At 50.3% G+C, this 26,704-nt stretch overlaps 1 long non-coding RNA gene across 3 annotated transcripts; it reads left to right on the forward strand.

The window, feature by feature from the left end:
* The first annotated feature begins 841 nt into the window (after nt 1-841).
* Nucleotides 842-25,797, forward strand: LOC309620890. 3 transcript variants are annotated; one of them, XR_014239715.1, is made up of 4 exons: nt 842-1,517; nt 6,895-7,174; nt 19,649-21,458; nt 22,268-25,797. It is a non-coding gene; the product is annotated as an uncharacterized lncRNA (long non-coding RNA). The 3 variants fall into 3 exon arrangements; XR_014239716.1 differs by having other exon boundaries at nt 19,649-19,745; nt 21,314-25,797; XR_014239714.1 differs by having other exon boundaries at nt 19,649-25,797.
* Nucleotides 25,798-26,704: the final 907 nt, after the last annotated feature.

Below are 26,704 nucleotides of genomic sequence, written 5' to 3' on the forward strand. Positions count from 1 at the left end.
TTTGCCACCAACACTGAAAGGCAATCAAATGTGAAAGCCCAGAGAGGCCGGAGCAATGTGGCCGGCACTCGGCTCCAGGAGGCCCGTCAGGGGAAGGAGGGACTGGCTGCAACCGCTGCTGCCGCATCCCCTGTAACGCCGAGCATCCCCTGTAACCCCGAGCATCCCCTGTAACCCCGAGCATCCCCTGTAACCCTGAGCATCGCCTACAACCCGAGCATCCCCTGTAACCCCGAGCATCCCCTGTAACCCCGAGCATCCCCTGTAACCCCGAGCATCGCCTACAACCCGAGCATCCCCTGTAACCCCGAGCATCCCCTGTAACCCCGAGCATCCCCTGTAACCCCGAGCATCCCCTGTAACCCCAAGCATCGCCTACAACCCGAGCATCCCCTGTAACCCCGAGCATCCCCTGTAACCCCGAGCATCCCCTGTAACCCCGAGCATCCCCTGTAACCCCGAGCATCCCCTGTAACCCCGAGCATCCCCTGTAACCCCGAGCATCCCCTGCGAACCCGAGCATCCCACACTGCCTGTCACCCCCTTGGCCGGCCTCAGCCCCTCAGGAAATAAGGCTCTCTGGGCCCCAGCAGACCTTGGTCAAGATCCTTTTGACCCAAGCTGGGGCAGATTCTGGAAGAATAAAGGATCAGGCTTCCTCAGGGACCTGCCCCTCCTGGTCTGGTGCAGGGGACGCGTGTCGTGGCCAGTGAGGCTGTCTAAACAAGCAGGGGGTTCTCGGCACATCAGGCGCCGAGCTCATTAAACAGAGGCCAGCCTCGGGGCGCATCTGACAGGGCCGCCTCCAGACGCCGGCTTCCCGCAGGTGGACGGGTGCGCCTCGGCCCTGAGGGCTCCGGATGCCGGGTGGTCTGATGATTCCGGACAAATGTGCCGGTGCCTGCCGCCCTCCTTTACCGTGCACGGAAACAGACAACACTGTGAGGAAGGACGAGAGAGGCTCACACATCGCACATTTGCTGGGCCTCCTTCCCCGGTTTAGCAGTTCACATTTTCACACCCATGACCCTCTTTGCTGGTTTAGCGGCATCCGTGGCCTGCAGGGAAAGGAGGCCCAAGTGTGGACGCGGTGATAGATTGTAATCAGCAGGCCCCTAGGAGAGCCTGTTCCTTTATCCTTGTAAAGTCTTTCATGGACACGGCCGAGGCGGGGTGACTCAGACGCTCCAGAACTGGGAGCAGCTGGGCCGTGGGTCTGGATGGTGATGTTGGCCTGTGTGTCAGGCCCAGCCCCTGGCGCCGTGCCGGCTGGGAGGCTGGGAGGCTGGAGGTTTGCAGGCTCATAAAAAGAAAGCGCTTGTCCCTCTGCCAGACGAGAACGCGCCAGGTTCGGCGGGAAGAGGAGAGTGCTACTGCTGCCGGGACATTTCTGCCCAAGGCGGTGTCACCCGTCAGATCGGGAGGCTGGCGAACATCTGCTGCTTCTTCAGGGCAGGTGGCAACAGCATCGGGGGAGGACGGCTCCACTGGTCCCCTTGCAGGTGACCCAGTAGCAGGTGAGGAAACTGGGACGCAGGGAGATGGAATGACTTAACTTAAGGCTCCCACTAATACCTGCCCCCGACAACTCCACTTCTCTATGGTAGCCAGGCCTCTGGGAAACTTGGGGACACAGAGTTACAATGACCGTCACCTTCCAAGTTAGCCTGCCCCCCAGGCTGCAGCGCTCACAAGTTTTGCCCAGCCTGGGGCAAGCTTATGATGATTTTCTGTTTTCCAGAATCTCTCCCTTTGACTTGAAATGGCATGGCGTCAAGCAGGGTTTCTCAAACCATCTACGGATGTAGGACCCGTCTTGTTTGGGTTTGTTTGCTTGTTAATTAATTTCAATCCACCATGGATGGATACATTTGTAAAGTACAATAAAAATGGTTTGCTAGAAAAAAATGAAATGAAAAGGAAATACAAGTCCTGGCTTTTATCGTTCGCTTTAACAGACATAAACAGAGTCGGTCAAGCTGCTATCAAACTTTCTAAACACTCACCCCCAATTTCTGTACTCAGCTCACGGTGGACAGGTTCCAGTTTGTGGACGGGCACTGGCCTGTGGTAGTGGCCCACTTTGAGGGTCAGCGGTGAAAAGTCAAGGTCAAAGTGTGTGGGTTCTCATGCCATCTCCGCCATTAACTGGCTGCATGGCTTCCCCTTCTGAGCCGCCGCCTTCCCTTACACATAGCAGACCCACAAATCAACTCACACTATGGTCAGATGAGTGAAGAAAGATGCCAGTTTTTTTTCTTTGTCCATATCCCATCCAATCCTTCTCGGCATCACTGGACAGGACGGGGTGACGAGATTTCAGCTGGAGCCAGGAGACGGAGTGCAGTGCAATTGTGTAAATGGTCCTTTCAAGCAAATGCCGGGGCTCTCTCAGGTTTCTACCCTGCACTTCTCACACAAATGCCCTGGGGAGATTGTTAAAAGGCAGATGCTGATTCAGCAGCTCTGGGCTGGGACCTGAGACTCGGCATTCCTACCAAGCTCCCAGGTGACGCTGAGGATACTGGTCCTGAGACCACACTTTGAATAGCTTCTGGAGGGCGTAGGAGGCTCATGCAGGGGGAGGAATCAGGTCCTAGGACACTCCCTCCCACGTTCCCCGCCCCCCCACCCCACAAAGCTTCCAGGTCTCTGCAGTGGAGTGGCTGATCTTGGCTGCTCCTGGAATGGTGATTGCTGAGGCGCGGACGGCCTTGCCTCTCTGACTGAAGTCTGAGCCTGGAGAACCCCAAGTCCGATTCCCTGGGCGAAGTCACAGCCCCATCATTCCAGCCAGCTCTGCCTTCCCTCACCTCTCACTGGTACCATGAAACCTTGAAAACTCTGATGTCCCCCACCTGGACTCTGGCTAAGGCCACTGGCCCTCAACACAGCTACCTTCCACTGAGAGAACTGCTGGGTGCCATTGCCGGCCCCCAGGAACCAAGGGCAGCTCGGCTCACCACACTGTGCCACTCTCTGAGTTTTCTTTAATGTGAAGTCCACCAGATGAGTGTGGGGTGCAACCTCCAAACTGTCCTCCCAGAGCCCCCAATCCAACCAGGGGCAAACATTCCCCTCACTTCTCAAATGTACCTCTCGCCGGCCAGATTCCAGAGTGGGTGACTAGAACGCCCCCAGATTGCTACCCCAGCTCCAGGCCCCCATCTTCCCACCATCCTCCCAAAGCAGAGGGATCAGCCTCTGTGCATTCCTCTTGCTGTCTGGTCATGACTTCCCTCTTGACACAAAACAGGAACTACAGGAACAGTCTCTCCGGACAATGCCTGACTTCCACCCAATTTCTCCCCTGTGGATTCAGACACAGTCTAATTTGACCAAAGCTGAACAATAGCTTCCTGGGCGAGCAGTCACAGCCATCCCCTGATGCTCTGGAAACCTGAGACTCGCTGAAAATCCACATGAAAATACTGCTGCTTCATGGGAAATGGAGGCGTCCCTCTCATTAGACCCAAGAATCTACAAAAGGACCAGTCTCTTGGCAACTTGGAAATGGAGCACACTTCCTAGGGAGGCCTGCGGCTGGGGAGTCAGATGCCTCCACCACCCCGCAGGGAATTAGTGAGCACCTCCTGGGTGCCAGGTAACTTGGGCGGGAGGGGAGGGGGACGGGGGAGACAGGTCATGGAGGTCCTGCTTTCAAAGCACTCACAAGCTTAGGGTGACGACGTCATCATCATCCCCTGTGGTGGGAGTTCGGACACACCTCCCAGCCCTCAGCTCCAGCCCCTTCTGGGCAGGGTCTGCCTCAGCTGCTGAGAGCCGCCACGTTGAGGTAGCCCCCTTCCGGGGCAGCCCACACCCACTGACGGATGGCTGCAGGGTGTCACCTGGGGACCACTCTGATGGGCCATCAAGCTGCAGAGCTCTCTATGGGCTCGGCCAAGCTGTTGTTGGTCCAGATCTCAGCTCAGTTCTTCCCTCTGCCCTCACCCACTCCTGCTTCCTTCCTCTCCCTTCCTCAGGTGTGGATCCCAAGGGCCCTCCTTAGTAAACACCTTGCGTGCTAAACTCCATCTCAGAGTCGGTTTCTCAGAGAACCCAACCCTCATCACCCTCAAAGCCTGGGAGATGGGAGAGCAAGACGTAGCTGTCCCTGGGCCCGTGCTGAGAAAGAGTGGGGTCACGAGGCTGGGCCTGGGCTCCATCCTGCCCCTTCTGAAACCGAGCAGGACCCTGTGGGGCTCCTGGACACAGAAGCCTTTCGGTGTCCACCCCCCCCATTTCTTGTTTGTAGGGAATAGACTCCAGCCTCCATGACCTTCCCTGAGTCCCAAAGGGCAGATCCTAACAGCTGCTAATCAGGGAAGGGATGGAATGCAGAGACAAGGGAGAAGCAGTCAAGAAACAATAGTGCAGGGGCTTCCATGGTGGCATAGTCATTGAGAATCCGCCTGCCGTTGCAGGGGACATGGGTTCGAGCCCTGGTCCAGGAGGATCCCACATGCTGCGGAGCAACTGGGCCCGTGCACCACGGCTCCTGAGCCTGCACTCTAGAGCCCGTGAGCCACAACTGCTGAGCCCGTGTGCCACAGCTACTGAGCCCGCACGCCTGGAGCCTGTGCTCCACAGCGGGAGAGGCCACCGCAGCGAGAAGCCTGTGCACCGCGGTGAGGAGTGGCCCCCGCTCGCCGCAACTAGAAAAAAGCAGCAACGAAGACCCAACGCAGCCAAAAATAAATAAATTTAAAAAAAAAAAAGAAAGAAAGAAAGAAACAATAGTGCAGCCTTGGGGCAGGGTCCTGGTTCCCTGTCTAGGGATATACATAACAATATCTTTGAGCTCTTTACAGAACTAAAACCCCCAACAAATGGAAGATGTTAGCCTTCTTCATTCTGGATAACCTCAAGAAGCTCATCAGGAGGCCACCTGAGGCCAGATTAAAGGAGTGCAGGCCCTACACACACCCTGATCCTTATCAGCAACCCTGCCCTTGAACCATTGCTATAAAACTCCTCATCATATCCCGCTGGGTTGGGACAGTTTTGAGAGGCACAAGACTGCTGTGGTCCCCTTTGCCTGACAAAGCAATAAAGCTATTCTTTTCTACTTCACCCAAAACTCTGTCTCCGAGATTCGATTCAGCACTGGTGCACAGAGGCCAAGTTTTCAGTACCACTTCCACTGCCGTGGAAGGGGAAGCCACCCCCCCAGGAAGACAGGCCTCTGCTCCCCCCACTTCTCCTCGGAGGAAAAGCAGTGGGAGTAGCACCTGCTAGGTGGGAGGCTGGGGGAGCCCGACTGGAGAAGATGCAGGAGAGGCAGGAAGCAGGGTGGGAAACAGACTCACAGGCCAGAGTGGGAAGAAGAGATCAGTGGGGAGAATTGGTGCAGTGCAGGGAGTGGACCCTGGCCTGGCCATTGGGAGACACAAGTTCCCTCCCATCCAGGCTGGGCTGAGGGGCCACTGAACAGATCCTCTCTCCAGGCCCGACCCCTCACCTGCCAGATAAGAAATGTGCACCTGTGGCTCAGGTGGCCTTTGAGGCCTTCTGGCTCTGACATTCCGGCCTCGTGTTAGGCTGCATTTGTGGCCCTGGGCCTCGTGCACGTGGCCCAGAGAGCTGAGCAAACAGAGCGGAATTTACCAGGGGAGGTGGCCCCTCTCTTTTTCAGAGAGGTCAGTGGCAGTCTGGTTGTTAAGGGCTGAATTGTTCCCCCTGCAAAAGAAAAAAGCATACATTGATGTCCTGCCCTCCCCACCTCCCAGGACTTCAGAATGTGACTGTATTTGAGATAAGGCCTTTACTGAGGTGACTCAGGTAAAATGAGGTCACAAGGGTGGGCCCCAATCCAATCTGACGGGAGTCTATTGACACAGGCACACATACAGGGAAGACCACTTGAAGACACAGGGAGGAGACGGCCGTCTGCAAGCCACGGAGAGAGGCCTCAGAAGAAACCAACCCTGCTGGGACTTTGATCTTGGACTTCCAGCCTCCAGAACTGGGAGGCAGTACATTTCTGTGGTTTAAGCCACTCAGTCTGTGGTCCTTGTTATGGCAGCCTGAGCAGAGCAGACTAATAACACTGGTTGATTAAATGTATAGACAATTCCAAACTTAGCCCTGGAGGGTTTTGTTCCATATGGGGAGGCCCAGGCACTGCTGAGGGACTCCTGGCTGATCATCTGCAGCTGCTGTGCTCGGGCTCCGGGCTGGGCAAGCCTCCCGCTTACCACACGGCCGGGCTCTGGGAGGGCTGCACCGGAGGCGAAGGTGCGCGCTGATTGCAAAGCGAAGAGCTGTTAGCTGCGGCCCTGACGCTGTGGCTGGCAGCCCCATACCGTGTACGCTCCACACCATGAAGGGGAGAAGAGAGAATGTTCTGACCAGCTCTGGGCCACCACCACTGTCTGCATCTGTTTCCTTACCTCTGAGGAAAGGTTTCCCAGTTCCAATAGGCATATGGCTCGTCACTCACCATGGAATAGAATCAGAGATATAACTAGCTGTCCTCCCAGCCCACAGACTCAGGGAGTATCCACGTGGCCTGCTTTGCCCACTCAAGGCACCCCAGGGTGTCTCAGGACAGAGGCCCGGGACTACTCCCAATGACCCAAGGGCCGGCTCTGCTTAGGAAAGGCCCTTCTCTAAATATTTTCTCTCTGGGTTTGGCTGGAGACGGTCACAGCCAGTCAGGGGGCTTGGAGAGAGGACCAGGCCTGCCAAGAGCCTCCTGACGACTGTCTCTGTGAGGAAAACCCAGGGAGAAGGGCTGGCCTACTCCCAGGCAGCAAAGGGACAGGCCCACCCTCCCCTGCCTGGGTTCAGGCCAGGGCACCCACTGGGGCTGGGGAGTTCTGGACCCAGGCAGACCCCAGCAAACAGCCCGCAGCCCTCCAATCAGCTGCCGTGTGTTTATTTTCACAGCTGCTCCTCCCGCTCGGCTGTTCCAGGGAGCAAAGGAATCTGTTTGTCTGCGAAAAAGAATGTGGCAGAGGCAGAAAGCGGCCTCGGGCAGCCCAGGCAGCCTCAACAGCTACAGAGCCGGCCAAGACCAGCCAGACACCCAGGAGAGTCACCCAGAGGCCTAGAGGCCAAGGTCACAGACTCAGAGACACCCTTCCCCCTCCCCTCCCCAGGCAGCCCTGCTCTTCCAGGTGCCAGGCTGGCGGCCTCAATGCACGGAACAGGGACCCACCCTCCCGAGGTATTTCATTTGCTTCTTTCTCATTTACAGACAAGCCCACACCCCCCCACTACCCACCACACACACACACACACACACACACACACACACACACCCTCTGAGAAGGTCAGTCGGCTGTACAGACGAGGGACAAGCACATAGGACCGAAAGCGAACATGCTTACAGCCAGGCCTGCAGTAGGCCTGGAGACAAAGAAGGGGGGCGGGGGGAGGGGGACGAGAGGCACCCCAGCCCCAAGGCCAGCTTAGTCCCAACCCAGCCAAGGGAGGCCATCTGTCACACTGGAGGTCCAGCTGAAGCTCCCAGACCTGTCAGTCTTGCTCTGGAACATTCTGGGCAGGCCAGGGGTAGTCCAAGCAAGGCCAACCCAAAGTCACTGTCTTTGGGGTGGTCAGGGGCTCTGTCCCTCCAGGCACTCTTGATACCCACTCCCACTCAGATCCCTCCCCAACCTCCTGGGCTGACCAAGAAGTTGTCCTGGGGGCTGGGCGAGGGGTGGAAGGGACACATAGCCTCCAGCTACATTTTCTAGATTACAGCCCCTGAGTGGTCAGATTTAGGTTGGCAAATTCCCCCCTGCTGTTGTGATCTGGCTTATCTTGAACCCCTCAGAGGTATAGGAGTAGAATTGATCATAGTTAATCCTCCCTCTAGGTCTTCCCTGGTCAGATGAACAATCCAGACGTAATTGAGCTCGTCCCCTGGGTCGGCCTCTTCACCCCTGAAAAGCTCTAGGAGACTGAGAGACTTGCCCAAGGACATACAGCAAGAGTAACCAAGGGAAAATGTCTTAGGCTGGGCTCTCCCGGACCTGAGACAAGGATTTGGGGCCAAGTGATTGATTTGGGAGTGGGGAAGTGAGGCAGAGAAGGGAAGTGGGCAGTAAGGAAGGTGTTGTCAAGCCAGTTCCCAGAGTGAGACGTTGGGAGTCAACCCACCGGGCTCCTCTGAGAGACCCTGTATAAGATGCCTCAGCGTCACCCCACTTGGGCAATGGCAAAGCTGGAGTCTTCGTCCTCTCGTTCCCATGTATCAGTGCCTGGGAGATGTTCCCAGGGGCATTGCCTCAAAGCCCTCAGGTGGGGATCTCATGCCCTTTGAGAATGTTCTGGACTGATGAATGCCAAGGGACTTTGGGCCTGGCACCAGGAGCCTCTGCTGCAGAAGTTGACCACAGTTCTCTGTGAATCCAGGGTCTTACTGGGTTCCCTGCACTAGCTGCCCCTCCTGGCACCTGAGACCAGAATATTCAAGGCCCTCCAGCTGCTCTGTGAGGAAGTCAGCCTGTAGGGAGTTGGAGTGGAGGGGATGGTGGGAGATGGGGTAGAAACAGCCACCCCACGCACACATACGCACAGGTACACACACATGTATCAGTGTGAGTGTGTGCCACTAGAATGCGGTTGGGCTTCTGTGCCAGCTTCAGAATGGGGGCACTCCTGAGAATCCCCGATGCCACACAGACTAAGTAGGTGGGGACCCTCTCAGAAGGGTCCCACACTTTGGGAGCAGATTCCCAAAGTGGATCCAGTTCGCAAATTTACCACCGTGTGACCTTGGGTCCGGGACAGGTTGCTGGATGCCTCGGTGCCTATAAAATGAGGATATTAATACCTGCCTCAATGCCCAAAGGCTTTGTCTAAGAGTTAGAAGTAACAGGGTGGTCTTCCTACCACAGTACCTGGTCCACAAAAGAGGTGGTAGGTCATATTTTGTCTTGTTAAGGTAAAATTCACATACCATAAAAATTCACCATTGTAGAGTGCGCATTTCAGTGGCTTTAAGTATATTTACAATGGTGTGCAACCATCACCACTATCTAATTCTAGAATATTTTATCACCCCAAAAGAAATTCTGTACCCATTCGGCAGCCTTTCTCTATTCTCTCCTCCCCCACCCCTGGCAACCCCTAATCTCCTTTCTGTCTCTGTAGATTTGCCTATTCTAGGCATTTCATATAAACGAAATCATACACTATTGGCCTTTTGTGACTGGCTTATTTCACTTAGCACAATGTCCTCAAGGTTCATCCATGTGGTAGCATGTGTCAGTCCTTTATTCCTTTTTATGGTGGAAAGCTATTTCACTATGTGGAGAGACCACATTTTGTTTATCCATTCATCAGTTGATGGACATTTGGGCTGTTTCCACTTTTTGGCTATTATGAATAGTGTTGCTAAGAACATTCGTGTACAGTTTTCTGTGTGGGCCTACATTTTGAACTCCTTTGGGTGTATGCCTAAGAGTGAAATTGCTGGTCATATGGTAACTCTGTGTTTAACTTTTTAAGGAACTGCCAAACTCTTTTCTGTGGTGGCTATACCTTTTACATTCCCACCAGCAATGTAGGAGTGCTCCAATTTCTCCACATCCTCATCAACACTTGTTATTTTCCATTTAAAAAAAAATATTATAGCCATCCTATGGATGTGAAGTGGTGTCTCATCATGGTTTTGATTTGCATTTCTCTAATGACTAATGATGTTGAGCATCTTTTCAGGTGCTCATTGGCCCATATATTTTTTTAAGATATCAAACATTCCCAGTAATAATTACCTTGGAATTAAACCAAAACACAAAAGTAGGCTGAGGCCAATAGGACTGCGGACTCCAGAATGCCCTGGGCCTCCATCCCTTGGTCAGACATCAGAGTCATTAGATGACTTCCAGAGCCTAGAATGTGGGGACAGTGCAGTGGCTAGGAGGAGTGGCTTCCGTTGGCAGCCCACAGACAGCAGAGGAGGGGCATATATCAGCTAATTTATCTACAGTAAGTCCCCTACATACGAACCTTCAAGTTGCGAACTTTCAAAGATGTGAACGTGCATGCCAGCCCCTGTGTGCCAGCTGTCGTACTGGTACTACTGTACTTTTCAAGATACTATACTGTAAGATTTATAATGTTTTCTTTATTTTTTGTGTTTGTTTTTTATGTACACATTACCTGTGTGAAAAGTATTACAAACCTATTACAGTACAGTACTATATAGTGGATTGTGTTAGTTGGGTACCTAGGCTACCTTTGTTGGACTTAGGAACAAATTGGACTTACGAACCCGCTCTCGGAACGGGACTTGTTCATATGTAGGGGACTTACTGTAATTTTTTTCCTTCTTTTGAATAAATTCCCAGGAATCAGATCACTTGGACAAAGAGAACAGAAGTTCTTGTCGCTGCCCCTTTTTAAACCACCACAAGCTACATATGTATGCAGTTTTACCCTTCTGACCTCTTAAGTATTGCTATACCAATACTTATACACAGATAACTAAAAAGTTATCTGGTATTCTGCTCATTTCTTAATATTTCCACATCAATTCGGATGAGCTCTTTCCTAAAATAACTATATCAACCATATTTTTTGTCCTCAGTCTGCTTTTTCTTCATAAGCTGATTGGAATGTGGTTTGAGTTTTTTGTCTTTCTGTTAAGCATCTTTGATTATCTGTGCAGTTAACTTTTACTTTCTATTTTCTGATTCCCTCTGTCACATCCAAACTTAAAAAGTCCTTCCCTGGGGGCAGAACGTGGTTTCAAGATGAGATCCTTCAGAGGAAAATGTTCCAGCGCCTAAGAAATTGCAAAATCCCTCTGACAGGTTAGATGACATTGGTTTCTTCCTGTCTGCAAGGTCCTTCTGGGGAGGGGGGATTGTTTAGCTTCACAGTTTAGAGCTTGGGCTGTAGAGCCAGGCTGCTGGGTTTGAATCCTAGCTCTGTCAAGTGGGCCAGTTACTTAATTCTCTGTGCCTCAACTTCTTCATCTGTAAAATGGGGATAATAATGGTACCCCCCCCCCTTCATAGGGTTGTTGAGAAAATTAAATGGTACCCTAAGTATATCTAAGTTTATCTAAGTAAAGTTTTGGATCTCCAGGGCCTCAGATCTCCCATGGCAAGTAAAGTAGAAGGATGAGACTGGTATTCCTTCCGGTCCTGCCCAAAGAGCAGGCCACCGACAGGTCCCAGCCGGGTTCAGCAGGGAGCCAGGGAGGACAGCCCGCTGGGCCCACAGGACTTCTCTGCCAGCTTTTCTTTCTCCTGCCTTCTGTTTGGTTTGATCTGAGGTTGACAGACCACCTGGCCCGCTAAACTGGGGCAGTAAGCTCATCCCATCTGCTGGCTTACCTGACCAGAGCCTGTCATTTGTCTGTGTTTTTTCACCCTAAGGGGGTGGCCGCGGCTGCAAACAGCCCGGCTTGTTTTGTCACTTGGTCTCCACTGCCAAAGCTGCTGCCCTGTCATCTCCCTCCCCGCCAGGCGGCTCAGACCCAGGAATTTTAATTGACCTGAATTAGAAACTGTGCGAATCAGAGTCACTGGAGAAAGATCTGAGGGGGATTCAAATGCCTGTGACTTTCAGGTGGGGAAGTCAAGTCCCCACAGAGCCAGTCAATGGGGAGTAGTGACATGGCCTCAGCCAGGCAAGCCCTTGGGGCTGAGCCCCAGAGTATCCCAGCTGTGGAAAACAACGATCCCCGCATTCCTCCAACCGGGGTGGAGTTCAAGTCTCTCAGCTTAAAGTGAAATCTCCCCTAACTCTCCCCCATCACCCCCAAAATCCTGCAACAAAGTGCCTAACAATAATAATAGCTGGCCTTGCCTTGGCTTTGCAAACGGTTCTCACACTCACTGTTTGAGTCATTCCTCTCATGAGGTGAGGGAGGTGAGTGTTGTTGCTCCCATTTTACAGAGGAATCAACTGAGGCCAAAAAAGGTGATGGCAATGGACCTCAATCCAAGGGTTCTCCATCTTTAGCACATTAGAATTCCCTGGGGGCCTCAGGGGCTGGCCCCACCCCCAGAGATTCTGAGTAGTGGGTCTCTCCTGTGGACGAGAATTAGCTTTGCTTCTTTTTTCTCCCCACGCCCATCTTTATTTGAGGTATAATTGTCAAATAAAAAAGTGTACATATTTCAGGAGTCACACTTGATGTTTTGTTTTGTTTTGTTTTGTTTTTTATTTATTTTTGGCTGCATTGGGTCTTCGTTGCTGCACTCGGGCTTTTTCTAGTTGCATCGAGCAGGGGCTACTCTTGGTTGCAGTGCGTGGGCTTCTCATTGTGGTGGCTTCTCTTGTTGCGGAGCACGGGCTCTAGGTGCGTGGGCTTCAGTAGTTGTGGCACACGGGCTCAGTAGTTGTGGCTCGTGGGCTCTAGAGCACAGGCTATGTATACATTGTGAAATAATCGCCACAGTCATCCAAAGGAAATGAAATCAGTATCCTGAAGAGAATTCACTTTTCTAACAAGCTTCCAGCCAATGCTGACGCTTCAGAGCTGGGGTCCACACTTGGAGAACCACTGGCTTAAAACTTTTGCCACTACGTTATACCTCCCCATCGGGTTAATAAAGAAATGCTTCCAGCAGCTATGGTTGGACAGATTTGGGTGTTTTCCAAAAAATCTGTTAATGGCAGCATATCTAAAACATAAGGCGGGAGCAGCAGCTCCCAGCTGCGGGGTATTTCATACATGAAGGGAAGGAGCGTGGATGAGAGAGGCTGGGGTGTCCCGGGTCTGGGGCTTGAGCACAGCGGGTTAATTCTGGGTTCCCTCCGGGGAGTCCACGTGACTGGGAAAGAGGAAGGTGGAATGATTGCTTATGTACGGAAGCATCAGGGTCTTGGCTGTGTAAAACCCAATCATTACTTCCAGGTAGTAATGTGTTTCAGGCAATGTCTTCAGCTTATGCTCAGCAATGCATGAGTCTCAGAGTGGTGGCCAGAGAAATGGCAAGTCATCGGGTATTGAGCGAGTGATAATGGAATCCAGGAGGTGGAAATTACAAGTCGAAAAGTAAAATCGATGCCCTGACTGTGAAATGACTGAAAGCCTGGTGAGGAACTGTGTAGGGATGTCCCCCCCTCCTCGCTCCCCACCGACCTTTAAGATGCTCACTGGTTCAGAAGTTCCTTGAGGGCAGGGACCATATTTTAATCATGGGTAATCATATCATGTCAGGGCAGAAATGGGCCTTAGAGAGCTTCCAGCCCTGGAATGGCAAATCGGTTTCATTTTGGTGCCAGCTCCGATCGTTTAGCGATGGCTGCCTGAAGCGCTGGGCTGGGAAGCGGGCTGCCCATCTCTGGGCTCTGTGGGGAGCCGAGCCTCGATCAATTAGCGAGGCTTACCACGGGCAGGGGAGCGGGGAGGCAGCACTTCGCACCGATTAGCCAACCCCGATCTAGTCCTACCTGCCCTGCCTACAGATGAGAAAAGAACTGCTCCAGAGCCCTTTCTGTGTCCCCAGAGCACTCCCGTCCCCTAGCAGCCATTCCATACCAGGCAAAGGGGTCTGTGCGTAACATTCAAGGGTCCGTGAACTCGGATGGGAAAAAAAATTACATCTTCAGTTTTACTAACCTCTAACTGAAATCGAGCACTTCCTTCCATCATGAACGTAGGCGAGAAACCATAGTAGCATCAGCAGTCCCTGTGAATGTCACCAGTAGAAGCCACAGCTATCTTTACAGCACATCAGAGCTGTTGCAGATATCTTTAAAGATCGCGTACACTCCTCACTAGGGTGAAATGAGAGTAGTTATTAGATCTGCCACTAAATCTTGTTGTTGAGTGCATTAATAAAGAAGCACATATATGACTCCCTCACAAACTTGTTTTTAAATATTTGGATAACTGCGTTTCAATAGAATTGGTTTCCTCGGTAATCCTATACGATGCATTTAAATCCATTATTCTGAGAAGAAGCGCACAGACTTCACCAGATGCCAAAGGGGTACATGGTCCACAAAAGGTTAAAACCCCCCTGCCAAAGTTGGCTGCCTGCAAGTCCTGTGTGCCAGGGCCCCTCCCAGCCTCGGCTTCAGTCACAGGAGCGGATGTGGGCAACATGGGCTGTCTTTGGTACCTTGAATGCTTTGCTGTGACTTGGCGGCAACTGGCAGCTGAGATAGTGCAAATTGGCCGCTCTCCACTCTGGGGAGACAGCTGACCTCGGGGGCTCCCTGGGCTCAGATGCCCAGACGGTGACAGCTCTGGCCCTGTGCCAGGCCTCCCCGGTTTGGCCTTCCACAGCGATGGCCAGTCTGGGTCACAGACACGGCAGCTCCGTGTTTGGCTCCAGCCTTCTTTCTCCTATAGCAACCCTGCCCTTCTGCCGTGCTGTTCCCCAGGAGCCTGAAAGGCCGGCTTCGTGGATATCTTCCTGCTGCGTCTGGTTTCCTGTTTCTCAGCCTCAGCGTGGGGGAGAAAGACAGCCTGGAGATTTCAATCACGGAGCGCAGGCTACATCCCCAGTCCTCAGGCTCACCTTGCTGTTTTCCTTTCATTTTCAAAACGCATGTATTCTCCTTCCTTTGGGCATGCAGATGTTGAATTCTCAGCTATTTGTCCTGGAAGACACCTCCAAAAATTGTCTGTTCCACACATCCCGCCCTTCCCCGCCCCACCCTTCGCTTTACAAACCAGGACACAGGCTGGGAGAGGCAGCATGACCTGCCCTTGTGACACAGACCTGAAACCACCCGGCCAGTCCTTTCCCCAACGTTGCACAGCCTCATAAATAATGTAAGATTTTGGCATCGTAACCATCTGTCTCAGGTCAGGGAAACAAATTGCAAATTCATCCCTATACAAAATCACCATTTGATGAAGTCAGGGGAATTGGGGCTACTGCTGCTCCAGGGGGCTCTGTTCCCAGTAGATTCTCTGTACCTGGCACGACCGAAGGTTCTGTGCAGAATTCTTGTTTGTTTTTATTTTCAAAGACCCCTTGAGGAGTTCTAGAAGTGTGGGGTAAAGGGTGGATCCCTCCTACTTTCCATCAGCATCACAGACAATGCTTTCAGGATGCTTCTGGCGTGGAGCTGCTCCTTTGCCCAAGGAATCTTCCCCACTGCCTTTCAGGTCAACAGTCACGCCTGAGCTACAAGGTCTTTCAGTTAGTGGAGACAGGCAAGGAGCTGTAACGAACATCCCCCAAATCTCTGTGGCTTAACAGAATGTGTGAAAGGCTTATTTCTCGTTCACATCACATTCCAATCAGGCGTTCCAGGGACGGCCTTGCACATGGTGATTCAGGGATCCAGGATCCCTTCATCTTGTGGAAAACAGCACTACGAACTTCAATATGTGGCTTCCAAGGTCAAGGTAGAACAAGATGAGAAAATGGAGGCTCCTGAGTGACAGATTTTTATGGTTCAGATATACTACTTCTGCCTACTTTCCATAGGCTAGAACTCAGTCACATGGCCCCAACCTAACTGCAAGGAAGCCTGGGAAATGTAGTCTAGCTGTGGACTCAGGAAGATGAAGAAATGGATACAGTGGGAACAGTGTTGGCATGGCCATGGTCATTAATGTTATACTACTGTCCTAGTAAAGTTCTTTGGGTTGCACGTGACACTAGCTTAAGTGGGGCAGGAAAATATTGGATGGCGATGACCGAGAGGATGCTGGATACCTCACAGAGTCCAAAAGAAAGTTGATTGAGGAGATTCAGGAGGGGCTGGACGAGAGAGTAATGATCATCAATAGCTTCCCATTCTATGGGACCCCGTGGTTTTTTACTTTTTCTTTGCTTCATCTATTCATTCAACAAATACTATTGAGCACCTACTAGATGCCAGACCAGGCTTTATTGCAGTGAAGCAAACAGACCACATCCTGGTTCTCATGGAGCTGACGTTATGTTCAATTTTCTACGCAAACTGTTTTCTCTCTTCTTTGTGCCCATGTTCCTGAGGTCCACTGTTGTCCTTGTATGGGATGTGATAGTGCTGGCCTGTGGCCCTCCCAACTGCTATTTCTGTCCTTTTCCCCAGCTAATGGCCCCCACATTCTACCTACAAGATATCTGGACAACTGGTTTGTGCCATCACTTGTGAGAGAGAGACTATTAAATGGGGGCTTCCTGCTTATCACATAGACCAGATGTCCTTTTTTTTTTTAACATCTTTATTGGGGTATAATTGCTTTACAATGGTGTGTTAGTTTCTGCTTTATAACAAAGTGAATCAGCTATACATATACATATATTCCCATATCTCCTCCCTCTTGCGTCTCCCTCCCACCCTCCCTATCCCACCCCTCTAGGTGGTCACAAAGCACCCAGCTGATCTCCCTGTGCTATGCGGCTGCTTCCCACTAGCTATCTATTTTACATTTGATAGTGTATATATGTCCATGCCACTCTCTCACTTCGTCCCAGCTTACCCTTGCCCCTCCCCGTGTCCTCAAGTCCATTCTCTACGTCTGCATCTTTATTCCTGTCCTGCCCCTAGGTTCTTCAGAACCTTTTTTTTTTTTTTTTAGATTCCATATATATGTGTTAACATACGGTATTTGTTTTTCTCTTTCTGACTTACTTCACTCTGTATGACAGACTCTAGGTCCATCCACCTCACTACAAGTAACTCAATTTTGTTTCTTTTTATGTCTGATTAACATTCCATTGTATATATGTGCCACATCTTCTTTATCCATTCATCTGTCGATGGACACTTAGGTTGCTTCCATGTCCTGGCTATTGTAAATAGAGCTGCAATGAACATTGTGGTACATGACTCTTTTTGAATTATGGTTTTCTCAGGGTATATGCCCAGTAGTGGGATTGCTGGGTGGTATGGTAGTTCTATTTTTAGTTTTTTAAGGAACCTCCGTACTGTTCTCCATAGTGGCTGTATCCATTTACATTCCCACCAGCAGTGCAAGAGGGTTCCCTTTTCTCCACACCCTCTCCAGCATTTATTGTTTGTAGATTTTTTGATGATGGCCATTCTGACTGGTGTGAGGTGATACCTCATTGTAGTTTTGATTTGCATTTCTCTAATGATTAGTGATGTTGAGCATCCTTTCACGTGTTTGTTGGCAATCTGTATACCTTCTTTGGAGAAATGTCTCTTTAGGTCTCCTGCCCATTTTTGTATTGGGTTGTTTGTTTTTTTGATATTGAGCTGCATGTGCTGCTTGTAAATTTTGGAGATTAATCCTTTGTCAGTTGCTTCATTTGCAAATATTTTCTCCCATTCTGAGGGTTGTCTTTCCGTCCTGTTTATGGTTTCCTTTGCTTTGCAAAAGCTTTTAAGTTTCATTAGGTCCCATTTGTTTGTTTTTGTTTTTATTTTCATTTCTCTAGGAGGTGGGTCAAAAAGGATCTTGCTGTGATTTATGTCATAGAGTGTTCTGCCTATGTTGTTTTTCTTTAAATAAGTTTTTGTTTTGTTTTGTTTATAAATTTATTTATTTATTTATTTTTGGCTGCTTTGGGTCTTCATTGCTGTGCACGGGCTTTCTCTAGTTGCAGTGAGCAGGGTCTACTCTTCGTGGCAGTGCGCGGGTTTCTCATTGCGGTGGCTTCTCTTGTTGTGGAGCACGGGCTCTAGGCACGTGGACTTCAGTAGTTGTGGCATGCGGGCTCAGTAGCTGTGGCTCACGGGCTCTAGAGCGCAGGCTCAGTAGTCGTGATGCACAGGCTTAGTTGCTCTGCGGCATGTGGGATCTTCCCGGACCAGGGCTCAAACCCGTGTCCCCTGCACTGGCAGGCGGATTCTTAACCACTGCGCCACCAGGGAAGTCCTGACCAGATGTCTTAATTTGGGTTCCCCCAAAAGCAGACCTGGAGACAAAGATTTGGGTGTCCGTGGTTTATTTGGCAGGTGAGCCCAGGGAGCATCAGCAGGGAAATGAGGAAGTGAGATGGAGAGAGGAGGAAAGGCAATACAGGGAGAGTTTATGAGCTAGTTCCCACTGTGGGCAACTGGGACTCAAAATCACTGGAGACCATGTGGAACACACCTCTGAATTGGCCCACCAAGGGGCAAGGAAGCAAAGTACCCATCCATCAACTCCTTGATGGTCATTGGTTGAGGGGATGGGTTAACCCCCACTGCAGGCAGCCAATCACAGCCCTCAAGAGGAAAGACTTGGGAAGCAATGGGCAGGACACTAGCAGTGACTGCTCCACCAGGGATCAGAGCTCAGAGCCCAGCTTCTCAAAGTGTGGTCCAGGACCCTCCACTTGGGAATCACCAGTGTGACTCGTTATGCTTTCCCCCAGCCGTGCAGACCTTAGGCTTGAGTACCTGAGGAGGGGTTGGAATAGACATTTTTTACCCACTCTCTAGCTAAGTGATGGCCACCAAAGGCCATCTTGACCTACTACTCAAGAAAAGCATCCCAACTCCTCACCATGGCCCGCAAGACCCTCCTGATCTGGTCCTGCCTACCAATCAGGCCCCAGCTCTCCCTGCCCCGACACTTGGCAGCCCCTGTTTAGGCTGTGCTGGCCTGTTTCCTGAACCCTACAAGCCTGGTCCTGCTTCTAGACACCTGCTTTTCCCACCAGGCAACAGCTCCCCCCTGCTCCCCGCCTGCCTCACCTTGTCTTGGTCTCTACTCCAAATCCCTTCCCTGACCAGCTTGCCTACAATAGCCCGCCCCCACCCTCTCCTTACCCAATGTGACTCCTTTCCGTGTAAGTTACATGAGACATTCATTCATTTACTTGTTTGTTGCCCGGCTTCCCATTCAGTGGACGAATCCTGAGGACCGGGATGTGCTTTCCTGAGCACATAGCAGGCACTCAGGAAATACTGGTTAAATGAACAGACCTGGGCACCTCTACCTCCTTCATGATCTGATTTTAGGAGTAGTTACCTCTTCATACAAAGCAGAGGAAATTGGACGTGGGGTGGGGGGCGGGGTGGGGGGTTGGTCCAAGGTTCTGAAAAACCTAGGGACAGGACAGGAATAAAGATGCAGACGTTAAAAAAAAAAAAAAAAAGATGCAGACGTAGAGAATGGACTTGAGTTCCAGTGGTTAAGACATTACCTTCCAATGCAGGGGGTGCGGGTTTGATCCTTCCTCGGGGAGCTAAGATCCCACATGCCTCACGGCCAGAAGCAATATTGTAACAAATTCAATAAAGACTTTAAAAATGGTCCACATCCAGGAATAAAGAAGCAGACGTAGAGAATGGACTTGAGGACACGGGGAGGGGGAAGGGTAAGCTGGGACGAAGTGAGAGAGTGGCATGGACTTATATACACTACCAAATGTCAAATAGATAGCTAGTGTAGTTACATTTTACTCTAAAAAGTAAAGCCTTTAAAACTGCTTCCCACCCCCTCCCACGTACCTTGCCAACTCCCCATAAACCTCTGACCTATGCAGTCACTGACCTCTGGGATTCTCAGGCCAGGCCCCCGAAAAGAGGCAATCCGAAAACCAGGAACTCAGACTCTTGAGCTGGGAAACTGTGTGTGTGGGTGACCTCTGTACCCCGAGTCCAAAGCTCACACAATCAGGAGTGCCAAAAATTAGAAGGAATCCATTCTAACCCCACCTTGGGCCTCTGTTTCCTCCTCTGTAAAATGGGTGTAATACTTACCTGAGAGCACCGCTGTGAGAATTAAGGGAGCTAATTAAATTCAGATAAAAACCCTCAGCACTGTACATTATGCATGATAGCCTTCAATAAATGCTAGCTTAGGACTCTTTTCTTCTATTATCAGGATGCATGTGGCACAGTGCCTGGCACACTGGAGGACCTGGGAAAGGTGATCTTGAGCTGGTTTCTAAGAACTGACTGTCAAGTAATTACCACCTAAGGTGAGCACAGCAATGGAGCTGGGGGGGACCTGGCCCCGGAACCCAGAGGAGGGAATCAAGACGAAATTTACTGGTGAGGCCTCTGGGAGGGTGAACAAGAGTCAGCCGAGTCGCTGTTCTGTCCCCAAGGGCGGGGCTTGGAAGGGCTCTGAGACAGTTGTCACGCAGTGAGGCTGTTTTTTCCATGTCCTTCACTGAGTCCCCACTTAGGAGCTCGAGGAAAATGAAAGACAATTCTCACGACCTCCATCATTTCCACCTCGTATTTACTTATTTTTATGAATGTTATTTTTTGACCCTGATCCCTTCACTCGGGATTTGGGGCTCAGACATGGCCGAACTCTGTCTTATTTCGTGCTGCCCCTTTTCTGCAAGCCGCCACCTCTGTCGGGGTGGCTGGCTAAACGGGGGATTGGGCAAGATCTCAAGGGGAACGATTAGGAGATTTCAGTTGCTTCTTGTGTTTCCACCTCCTTTCTGATCTGGGAGGGGGGAAGAGGCAGCCCACGTGGGTGACTCGGGAAACAAGCAGAGATAAGAGCTTCTCGACAGGCTGGGCTAGCGGGCCCCTCATTCACACCGCTTCAAAGACAAACACTTTCCGTTTGTCGATTTGTTTTAGGCCTTGCCGAATCTGCAACTCTGTGGCCTTGACTCTAAAAATAAATCTCCTGCAGTAATGACGAGGCTGTTGCAAAGAGGAAGGCTGTGCGGAGAAGGAAAGACCGAGGGAGGCGGGAGAGATACTGAATACCCAAACAGGAAGAAGGGATGTGGGGAAATTGTCCTGGCTCCTTCCCCCCGACCCACCGATGCCCGGCCAGGCAGGCTGCAAAAGCCAACAGCACTGGGCGGGATGCTCCGCCAGTTCATTAGAACCTGAGCACAGAGGAGGGGACTGTCCTATCCAGCCATTGTGACCCAGCTGCTAACTGTGGTCCCCTCACCGGCGGCTGCGTCAGCATCACCTGCGAACCTTTTACAAATACAAATTCTCCGGCCCCACCCCAGCCCTGCTGAATCGGAATCTGCATTTTAACCAGCTCCCCGGGTGATTCATGGGCACACTAGAGTTTGCGAAGCGGGTAGAGTCCCTGATGTTGCATCGAATGCGCCAAACAGATGCTCAGTTCTCCTCCCTTCCAACAGACCAGAGGCGTGCCCCTCCCCCGCTGGCGGGCTTCCTCCCAGGACTCTCCTTTGGAGAAAGGAACCTCTTAGCAGGATCCAGCTAGGTTCCTTGTGACCACAGTTCATTTTACTACAATGCTGCAGCTCCCCATTCACCCCCAAGATAATTAGGAATATCTCTGGCCGGTCCTGTGCTCATCCAACATTCACATGGACGTAGGACGCAGGCTCATTACAGGCCGGTTACTCCCTAGGGGCTCTCTGGGATTTGTCATTTGAATTCTTTTCCTCCATCCCTCGTTGCTTTGTTTCTCCTTCCCCAGCTCCTGGACTGAAATGTTTCCCTATCTCCTCATCTTTATGAACCTCAATTTCACGGCCTCGGTGTGAGATTTTGATACGTGCTGATATCCCCCTTCGTTCTCCCCTCCTCTTAGGTCTCGCTGACATATTTCAGCCCTCCTTACTGTTCTCGTCAGTTTTGCGAAGAGACCATCCTCTCCTCCCTTCTGGCTCAGCGGTCATAAACTTGGTTCTTTAGTGTGGACTCTGGTTCCCTTCCCTCCGGCCCAGGCCAGGCAGGTGAGCAGTCAGGCCATTGTTTAGATGCTGAGTAGGTGACAAAGAGTTATGGTTGCTCTTTGCTGGAATTCTAAATAATGGCTGTCACTCCTCATTGACTATAAAGTGTACAAATGTGAATGATAAGAAAGAACATAACTGTGGCCCATCTTATCAAATTTATTTTAGCTGTGCTTTAAAATCAATTTAATTTGTAAATTATTCATGGCGTGTAGCAACTATTACAGAGTTGCACTCCTTTAAACCTATGCTTTAAAGATTGTACTAACTTTGTGGAGACATTTTGTGGATGTTTTTATTACAGAGGTAATGCCTATCTATCTTAGAAAATGTGGATACTACAGATAAGCAAAAATAATTATTATATTATTATCACCTCTAATCCTATGACCAAGAAATAATCACTGTTAACATTTTAGTATATATCCTTTCAGTCTTTTTTCTTTCTATACACACAGGTATGTATATGTATCTCTCTATCTTTATTTTTTTAGGGTCACTGTATATGTGCTAGCTTGTCTCCAAAGATGGCTGTCATCATCAATGCCTTCCCCTCTGTTCTGGAAGCAGCTCATACCAACTCTCCAGAGCTGATAGTGGGCATTTCCTCCCAACTCTGTGTTAAGTGACATCATGTTGATAGCTTGCAATCAGCCATGGTGGTAAATACTACCAATCAGGGCTTTTCTTTCCCCAGATATCTGGTTATTCAACATTTACCAGCATACCGCTGTGTATATATACACCCACGGCCAACTTCATGGACGAGCAATCTTAATAATTTTATGTTTGAAATTGTGTTTTGTCAGTGAAGTCTGATGGGCCGATGGAACATCACGTGACGAGAGGAAATACATACAAGAAGTGTGTCCACCATTTCTTATTGCCCTGTTAGCCTTGGGGTTCATGATGCCCCATGAGCACAGAATTCTGGTGAACCCACAAGGCATGGGAGTTCAGTGAGACTCAAGGCAAATGCAAAGTGAGTATGTGATGTCTACAGCTGAGTAAGTGGGGGAGCTGACAGCCCTAAGAGGCCATGCTTTCCATTTGAAACAGTATTTGCTCCAGATGCAGAAAGAAAGTACTGGCGTTTGAAGGAACACAAACGACCAAGGAGCCCTATCATATTCCTTCTTGCATTACTTCCGTGTTAGCCAACCGCTCACACTGAAAATGGTGATGTATGTAGAAGAAAAGGGAAAGACAAGGCACCTTGGATTTCCTTTTCTTTCACTCCTTCCCCTTCCTTGTTTATCAGTGAGCAGAATGTAGAGTGCTGGCAGAATGCACGCATATCAAGTCAAGTAAAACAGTCGAGTTCGTTTTGTGCAGCGTTTCCTCTGTTCTGCTAAGAACGAAATACATATGGGTGTACAAGCTTCGAAACACAAATTGTGTAATTTCACCGATTCTGCGTGAGTTCAATGCTCTTACATTTGCATGTAAAACTGACATTGCACAAGATATAGATAAATGGTAAATTCATGTTAATAATTTAAATGTTTAATTTTTCTTTACTTAGAACTACATTAAATAGAAAATTTTAAAACACCATGACAGATCAAGAGAAAGACCCTGAGAGAAAGGAGAAAAGCTTTATATTTAAGTATCTGTAACAGCACTTTTTCCTGGTTTTTCGAACAAGGGGCCCTACATTTTTATTTTGCGCTCAGCTCCACAAATTGTGGAGTGGAACCAGCCACGTCCATTCCATTCCCCACTGAGGGGTTGAGTCTATTCCTTCACCTCCTGAATCTAGGTGACCTGTGACTGCTTTGACCAGTAGAATTCCGTAGACATGAGTTTTGTTGGTTGTACACTATACCTTTAACAGAACTGGAGGTTTCCACTTCCTGCCTCTTAGAGCCCTGAGCCACCGGGAAAGAAGTCCAGGCTACTCTGCTAGAGAGAGACGTCATGTGCAAGAGTACTGGGGCACCAGACGTGTGAGTGCAGAAGCCACCTTGAAGGTCCAGTGCAGTCGAGCCTTCAGATGACTCCAGCCCCAGCTGCATTCTAAATGCAACCTTGTGAGGGACCCCAGGCAAAAACCACCACAGAATCATGAGCGATAATAATAAACTGTTGTTTAATTCCACTAAGCTTTGGGATGGTTTGTTCGGCAGCAACAGATAACTACAACAGTATCCCTCCCCTTTCGTAATGTGTGCTTTTAGATCTTAAAGAGAAAATTCTAGATTTTTCCCCCCAAGAATCAGAACACTAAGTGGACAATATTAGGGTGAGATTCAAGTTGCAATGAAGCAGGAGAGTATAACCTCAAAGTTTAGTGTGCTTGAGATTCACTGGGGCGGGGGCGGGGGAATTGGGGGCACATTAAAAATGCAGCTCTTCTGACTCCAGCCCCCCAGATTTGGATTCAGTAAATCTGGGGTATGGCCAAGGCATCTGTACTTTTCCAAGCCCTCCCCTCATAACTTGGAGGAGGCGTTTGGTAGACTGCAATTTGCAGAATGCTGCTTCAGAGGGTATTAATCCACAGTGGCAACGGGCTGTTGATTTCAGAGTCAGAAGATTCCCATAACCCCCTCCCCAGCCCCGAACTACAGAACTTGCTGATGGCCTGGGAGGGTTACCTGGAATAAAGAGAGACTTGCCCATCACAGAACTTTCCTCATCTTCTATTTGAAAACCAACAGAGAAAACAAACAACAAACTATTCTTATTACAGGTTAAGCAGAATTTTCAGGAAAGGCATCCAACCATTACTGATTTCTCAGAGGACCATGCATGGGAGCAGAGAGAGAGAAAACGCCCATCTTCTGTCTGCAGCAGACTTTCCCTTTGGGTTATCATTCCCAAAAGAGACATGGGTGGCCCCAAAATGCCACTTGGTCTTACTTCTTCAGAGGGAACTAAAAACCATACGAATATTTTAGGTAGCCATACCAAATGAAAAATGATATCCTGAAAATTCAAATTTCAGTTAGATTGTGACTTATGCATCTTTGCCTTCCCAGCTCCTCACATGGTGCCTGCCTCCAAGTGGGAGAGCAGTAATTATTTGCCAAGTGAATTAATTTGAGTTACCAATAAATTTGAAGCATCAAACGAAGCTACAGTCTTGATGTCATGCAGACATCACTGGATGTGATTAGCATTCAACGGACCTAATCTCATCCTTGTAGGAAATGTCCTAAAAGAGAGAGATGATGAACACATCCTGGTGAAATAAATTCACTCAAAGGTTCCCAGAAATGGCTGAATCCCTGGGAAGCAGTTTTGATCTGGCAACTCTCAGGGAGAGACTTAACGGAGCCACGTTTGCTGAGTATCCACCCACAGAGGGTGAGGGATGGCGGGTGGTTCCGGGGCATGGCCACGAACAATGGGCGTGGCCAGAGACCTGGACCAAAGAACGAATGGGCATCTGTGTGACAAGCAGGTGAGAGGTGATGAGAATGAATGGCGCTCAACCTCATCCTCCTCACTGTAAAACGCTGCAAACAGTATACATCTCACAACGTTTTCACGAGAATTGAAGAACACATAAACACACACAAAGTCTCTTGCACAGTGCCTGGCACATAATGGCTCCTCAACAAAATGTTATCTCATATTCCCTGAACTCTCTAACTACCCTGGATGATTCTCTCATGCTTCAGCTTTCCCTGACGATACAGCAGTGCTTGTTATAAAGGAAGCTGAGAATGGGTAGTGTTACCAGTCAGCGTTTGCTGCGTAACAAATCACCTCAAGCTTAGTAGTTTAAAACCACACTCATTTATGCTTGCTTTTACATCTTTAGGTCAGCTAATCTCAGCTGGGCTCGACTGGGCAGCTCTGCTTCTGGCTGTTAGTTTGCCCGGGTGTGGCTCCTCATCACAGATTGGGGTCAAGTCTGACTCTGGGTCCCAGGACAAGGGGCAGCTACAGGGGAAAATGCTTTCTCATGGCAATGACAGAGGTGCAAAAGGGCAAGCCCAACCATGCAACCACATTTCCAGCTAGAAAGTCAAAAGGAGGGGGTGGTAGAAATACAGCTTTAGAAGCTGGGGCCGCCTGGCAAAAGTTGCAGCCACAGTCTATGAAAGAAACTGAAGCTGTGGCAGAGACCCAGCTGCTGCAGGGATGTGGGGAGAAATACCTTGGTGTCTTCCCTCTTCCTGCCCTGGGATTTCCATCAGTGTCTCCTGTTGGCCAAACATACCAGGAAGTCAGAAAACAAGGGAGCAGGGAAATGCAGTTCCCCTTGAGACAGAGCAGGGTAGAAAAGGCAGGGATGGATCTGGAAACAAACTGGTGTATGTGATAGCATTTACTTGGCCCAGACCTGTACGCACACCCAGGCAACACACTGCCCAAGCACAGTAGCAGTCACTCCCAGCGCCCCATCCGTACCCCTTGGCACTGACTAATCCCACACCACCAGTGTTTTACTGAAGACGCCTGCAGCTCTGCCCGAGGGCTTTTCCTGTGCACGGGGGCACGCTTGGGCTGTGTGGTAGGGGAACTGAAGGGCTGCAGGGTTGGCACTCCTGCTGCTGGACGGAATTGGTGGCTCGTGCCCCTCACCCCGTGAGCAAGCTTTACGTTGTCTCTTAGAGGTCCTCAGTGGGGCTGAGCCCCGATGGCCCCCAACGCTCATCTGCTCGTTGTACCACATTCCGTGTCGACTTCCTTTCCTTCTCTCTCATACCTACCCCCATCACGAATCAACTCCTTCATCCAAGCTAAGACAGATTCCCCCGCCCCCAAAACAACTCACAGCTGGCGTGTGTGCCTTTGTGGCAAAGCAGGAACAGACCAGGGGTCAGGGCCAGGGGTCAGGCCCAGGACTGGGCACCCCTGTATCCATCCCTAGGACTCATATCCCCCTCACACACCAGGGCCCCATCTGGTTCCTCCCACCCACCGCAGAAGAGCTTCCTTTCCATTCCTTCCATGGGAGGAAGATCAGAGCGAAAGAGGCCCAGGGAACCCCTCCAGCAAAAGTCAGGGGCAGACTTGGGCGTGGAACGTTCTCCCAGAATCTCTACCTTGTTCCCACTCCCACGCCCCCGCCCCACCTGCCCCCAGCACCCCACGAAAGGCCGCCCCTCCTCAGAAGGGAGCGAGTTAAGTGCCGCGTTACCAAGGAACTGCCACACTAGCCACCAAAGTGACTGCTCGTTATTTGAACACTTTCTTCTATTTGACTGAATACAGGAAAAATGTCACAAATAGAATATTCATCATCCCCCTCATGTGCCTTTTCTTCCCTGCTTATCTCCCTGCTGTCA

The sequence above is a fragment of the Balaenoptera borealis genome (genome assembly GCF_965194805.1).
Source record: "Balaenoptera borealis genome assembly, chromosome: X".
Lineage (NCBI taxonomy): Eukaryota > Metazoa > Chordata > Mammalia > Artiodactyla > Balaenopteridae > Balaenoptera > Balaenoptera borealis.